This window comes from Olea europaea, unplaced genomic scaffold (assembly GCF_002742605.1).
Source record: "Olea europaea var. sylvestris unplaced genomic scaffold, O_europaea_v1 scaffold1279, whole genome shotgun sequence".
NCBI lineage: Eukaryota > Viridiplantae > Streptophyta > Magnoliopsida > Lamiales > Oleaceae > Olea > Olea europaea.
Genome location: NW_019230245.1, coordinates 99070 through 105069, shown reverse-complemented (window position 1 = coordinate 105069; position 6000 = coordinate 99070).

The following is a 6000-nucleotide window of genomic DNA, read 5'->3' as shown; positions in this document are numbered from 1 at the left end:
TGGCTCAGGTTTGGGTTGGATGATTATTTGGTTAGTTGGACCATTTAGTGATTAATATGGAGTTGAAAATTGGCCCATTAGTTTAGATTAATTGGTACCCTCTTAGTGAATCTTAGGCCCAATTGGAGTGATCTAAACTAACCTATATATATGTAGTTATCTCCCAATCGTTTTGGTGTGTGTGTTGTAGCAATAGAGAGGAGAGTTGAGAGAAGAGAGGCAACCGAGAAAGAGGGAAGCCATGTGAAGTTGTGAGTAAGATTCAACCATTGTGATATCTTCTTCTTCCTGTCCATACCCTTGTGGATTGCTAACACCACCACCCTTCTCCTTTGTGGGGTTTGAGAGAGTTTGGGTAGTCCAAAGTATAAGGCGAAAGTCTCGGGTCGAGCCGAGATAAATCGGTGTTCGTTTGATTATTTTTTGAGCCCAGAATGAAGATTTATCGAGGGATTTTAGCTACAAATGATATCAGAGCTTGTGTTGTTGATAAATCTGTGATTTTTAGGGCTAAAAAGGGGTTGGAAGTGGCCAGAAATCGGACTGAAAAACAGGCAGAAAAACTGAACAGTTTTCTGGGATTTTTTCAATTTTCTACCGTATATGTTTTGGCGTATTCTGATGAAACCAAAAACTGTTTGGAGAAACGGACACCACCATTGGACTATGCAGGTGGAGACGATTCAGAAAGGTTGGGGCGCCGCCGGCGCATGGCCGACGACCATCGGCACGTGGTATTCCGTTCATGGCGCGTGAGGGCACGTCTTGCTGATTCTGGAGATGATGTCTTCAGACAAAATGTTGCTGGAGATGAGACGGACCTTGCAGTATTGTCGGATTTTAGTTTGGAGTGATACAGTAAAAGTTGGACGATTTTGCCTTTGGATGCTCGGGTGTTGGGTGTTGTTTTCATGTTGCTGTGATTGCTGTTGACTTTAGGATGAAGAGTGATAGTCCTGAAGTGGTGAATTCACGTCTCTCGATATTTACGGACCTTCAGACGTGGTCCGCTCAGTATCGTATTCTTTACTTTTTATTATTACAGTTGAAATAAATGTGTAGAGTAATTTATTTTTTGCATTACAGGTCATCGTGTAGGGTAACATTAGTTTTGGGGTTACCATGAAGGGGTAACATTGCCTGTTGTTAGACCTAGGAATTATTTGCCTTAAATTCTTTGTGAATTTGCTGTCAATTTTTCTACATTATTATAATTGAATTTGGCCTTAGAAAAGTTTACTGGACTATTCTAAGTGAATTTTGTTCATACTTTACTTGTGGTCATTATTTGGCATTGGTGGCAAATGTAGGTTTAAGGTAAGTGCGAAAAATAACATATATTTTAATTGTGGTAAAATTTGGATATAGTTGAAAGAGTTTGTCCTAGGATGATAATAAAAGGAAAGATGAGGATAGAGATAAGGCGAATGTGACTTTAGGGTCGAGTAGTGATCCTAGTGAGGTTTATTGAGAGAATAAACATGGTTCTTGCATTACATCTGTGTGTAATCCTTTCTGCATGTATATGATCACTTAATTATGTTGCAATGTTGATGTTACACTTTCAATATGTTTGATGTGTGTAATTGCATGAATTAGAGTAACTTATTACTTTGTGTAATATGTTTACATGCATAGTGGGTTAAATTTTGTGGCGTACTCTATTTGCTCTGTGAGTGGTGTAAGAGTGTGGTAGTGAGAAGAAAGTTGGGCAGCCGTTTCTTTCCTTTATCTTTGTGAGCATGTGTGGTTTGTGAAATTACATGAGGCATCTATGTTAGGGTTACCTTCTTTATCTTTGTGAGCCTCCTTTGTGAGTGTTGTGAAGTAACCGACTCTTCCTTCGATTTTCTTTGTGAGTGCTACCTTCGCCATTTTCTTTGTGGATTTTTTAGAGCTTTGGTAATTGGAGTAATCTTTGTGGTCACCGAAAGGTGTTGTTTTGCCATAGTGAGTTTGAGATGCATTAGCAGTGAGTTAAATGTCTTTTGGTAAGGTGGAGTATAGATGCCTAGAGGTGCATTGGTGATATGCACGAGGGATGTAGAGTGTGACATTTAGATCACGAATGGAGATGTGATCAAATGTGTAGAATTCTTTATCTGTGAAAGAGGCCATGTACAGGTGGAGTGTGAGAGGCACTTCTATCACTTCTGTAAGGTGGAGTCCCATTATTCACGTAGGTTGGGAGAAGTGATGTGGTGATAGAGGATTATCCCGAGAGCTTAGGATCTATTGTGATTTGTCAGTTAGACATGAGTTAAGTGATTGGTTTAGTGAGCATGGTGGGCGATGAGAGGAGATATGTGTTCTCGAGATGGGAGTAACACGGAATGGGATAGGATAAGTGTAGTGAGATTTTTCATGGGTCATTTATGCATTTGTTGTATATGTGCATGATCGTGTGTTGATTAACTAAGTGTTAATCTGTGGTTCTGTGTGAACGTGGTTTTGAAAAGATCTCTATGTGTGTTATCCTATATATATCTTCATCGCACGATTGTTTGTTCACTGTGAATACTTGTTTCTACTTGGGTATTCTTGACCTTAGCCTTGGTGAGTACATGGAGCAAGTATGATATGTGTTTTGGTTCAAAACAAGAGGTAAGGTCTGTGATTCCAATTTTATTGTATTACCTTGATTGTGCAAGTATAAACTGTGTGTTTTGGTTGCTTCCAGATTATTGGACATCAAGGTGGAGATTGTTGGGTTTTTTGATACCCAATAATCCGGGCGATGATTTAAAACAGTTGTCGGATTATTTATCGACACCATGGACTTGGCTCGGCTCAGAGAAAAACTATACTTTTTGATGGCTCGGGTTTGGGTTGGATGATTATTTGGTTAGTTGGACCATTTAGTGATTAATATGGAGTTGGAAATTGGCTCATTAGTTTAGATTAATTGGTAGCCCTCTTAGTGAACCCTAGGCCCAATTGGAGTGACCTAAACTAACCTATATATATGTAGTTATCTCCCTGCCGTTTTGGTGTGTGTGTTGTGGTAATGGAGAAGAGACTTGAGAGGAGGCAATCGAGAGAGAGGGAAGCCATGTAAGGTTGTGAGTATGATTCAACTATTGTGATATCTTCTTCTTCCTCTCCATACATTTGTGGATTGCTAACACCACCACTTTTCTCCTTTGTGGAGTTTGAGAGAGTTTGGGCAGTCCAAAGTGTAAGGCGAAAGTTTCGAATCGGGCTGAGATAAATCGGTATTCGTTTGATTGTTTTCTGAGCCCGGAATCAAGATTTATCGAGGGATTTTCGCTACAAAATGAATAATACTAATCTAAGAATAATAATAGAGTTTCATTATTTTTTTTTTCGTCGATGATTTGACGTAAAATTGCCTTAATAAATTTAGCCACCATAGAATTTCTTTATTTAGATAAAGAAATACAATATTAACAACAAATATAATTTTTAGGAAATTTTGTAGGTAATCAAATAAAAGTTAGTAAAACTGACCTTTATATAAAAAAAATTTAACTGACCTTTATATAAAATTTTTTTTTTTTTAAATGCAATTTCCCATACAAAAAGTCATGAAACTATATCAAAATTGAAAAAAAAAAAATAGAGAGAATTTAGTATCTATGACATAAATCGAACACTTGTCACTATTATAAATATATTATAACAGTTCATTTTCTCTTTGTTTATATAGATATTTGGTGTAGTGGAGAACTTAATAGCAATGATGAAATAATGGGATTACAGAAATGAAATCACTTTGACTAATGGTTTAATTAGCATAAACATATCCCTCATCATTAGGAAAATCTATAAAATTAGGAGCACTTATGGATGCTTTGTATGCATTGTCAAAAGTTTGTGTAATTTAATATTTAAGAGTGAAATTAATTAATAGTCATGTGAGGCATGCAATGCAACCCTAATTGAGTTCAAAATGGATGACAAATTTATTAATTAATTAATAATAATACTTTCAAGTTATATAACATATAGTATGATAATTAGTTTATATGTCTAAGTATCTACGAAATCTAGCATAGTGTACATCATTATAATATTATTATACAAGTAAATAAAGTATAATAATTAGTAGTTAGTCACTTATGAGAAATTTTTTTTGCCTGAGAAGTTTGACCTTACAATTGAAAGAATTTATTTTCTAAGTTTTGCTTTATTTTAAATTATCATATGTATTTAGTTAAAAATAAATGAAAAAAAAAACTACCAAACATGGAGGTACAAATCTAATTTGATGGAAACTTTTATTAAATATAAATTAGTTGAAGCGCAACCTACTGCATCGACGTATAAGTCACTCTTAAGTACTATTCTCAAAATTCAAGGTATGTTATAATTTGCACTACTAAAAAACAGCTTTTCACCTACGAAAAATTACCAACGGATGTAATCCATTGGTGATTAGAAATAGATTATTCGTTGGTAAAAGTAATTCACTTTTAGCTACGATAATTAGCAACGAACGGATATTCCGAAGGTGATGTACCGAATATGCATCCGTTGATAATTAGAAACAAATTATCCGTTCGTAAAAGTAAATTATTTTTAGCTACAATAATCAGCAACGAATTTTTTGTTGGTAAAGATGCTATCTCTTTACCAACAGATATTCCGTGCCTAGTATAACCGTTTAACATTTTGATCTTTTACTTACGAATATTTCGTTGGTAATTAGAAACGGATTATCCGTTAGTAAAAATGATATCTCTTTACCAACGGATATTTCGTGCCTAATATAACTGTTTAACATTTTGATCTTTCAACAATGGATATTTCGTAGGTAATTAGAAACGGATTATCTGTTGGTTAAAATAATTCACTTATCCAACATCGGAAGTTTACAACAATATCTTTGTAGTTGCCCTCTATAAATTTGTGAACCAATAAGGAGTTAAATAATATTTTGGCCTTTCAATTCAGGTGGCTAAAAATTAAAAAAATAAAATAAAATAATAATAATAATAAATAATTTTTTTACCATACGGTTATTTACAACATTGACTTTTACTAATTGTAATGGTAGACATTTACCAACGGAAAGTCGGTTGATATTGGTTAAGACTTTTACCAACGGAATTTTCGTTGGTAAAAGATTCACACTTTACCAACGGAAAATCCGTTGGTAAAATGTTTACTTTTTACCTACGACACGATCCATTGGTAACTATCAACGACCCTCAAATTACCAATGGATTTGTAGTTGCAAATATTCCGTTGGTGAAGATTATTAGCAACGGATATTGAGACTTTAGGAACAAAAAATTCGTGTCTGAAACTTGATTTTTTAGTAGCGTTGTTCCTATAAATATCATTTCATCAAGTTCTTGACTTGAAAACTAAGCAAGCTAATACATTCACTCCCAAAAATTGAAACAAGAAAATAAAAATAATATAATGGTTTTGTTTTTTTTTTTTTTAAATATTTCCAATTTAGATACAATAACAAATCCAACCACTAATAATTTAGATCTATATACATTGGTCTATGAACTTGAATTAATCATCTATATATATTAAATGCTGTCGATAATCCAAAATGAGTTGTTACAATCACGGCTTATATCATTGCTGTATATTTAGAGGGCAAGAATTTGATAGGATTGTTACATACCAACCATGCACAATTCACTGGCAAAATTCATTTAATTTTTGAGGTTATATATAGGTCTTGATTTGTTTTAAGTATATTTTAAACTACTCTATGCTGCATGTTATAGCAATAAATAACACACATGGTAAAAATTTTGGAACGAGCTCGACCTGATCTACAACTAAAGGTGCAAAAAGTAAGTAACCGTCATGTTCGTAGGCACGGAGAATGACAGTATTTCATGTGAGCTAATCGTAGTACTCATTGTGAATCTACATCAAGTATATATAGTGTCATTCGTCTCTTAATTTTTCTGGACTCGTAACTTGAACGAGATTGGATTAGTCTCTTGATCTTACTAGTTACAAGAAAAAAGTTGGGTTTTATTTTTATTTATTTTTTATGGTACATCT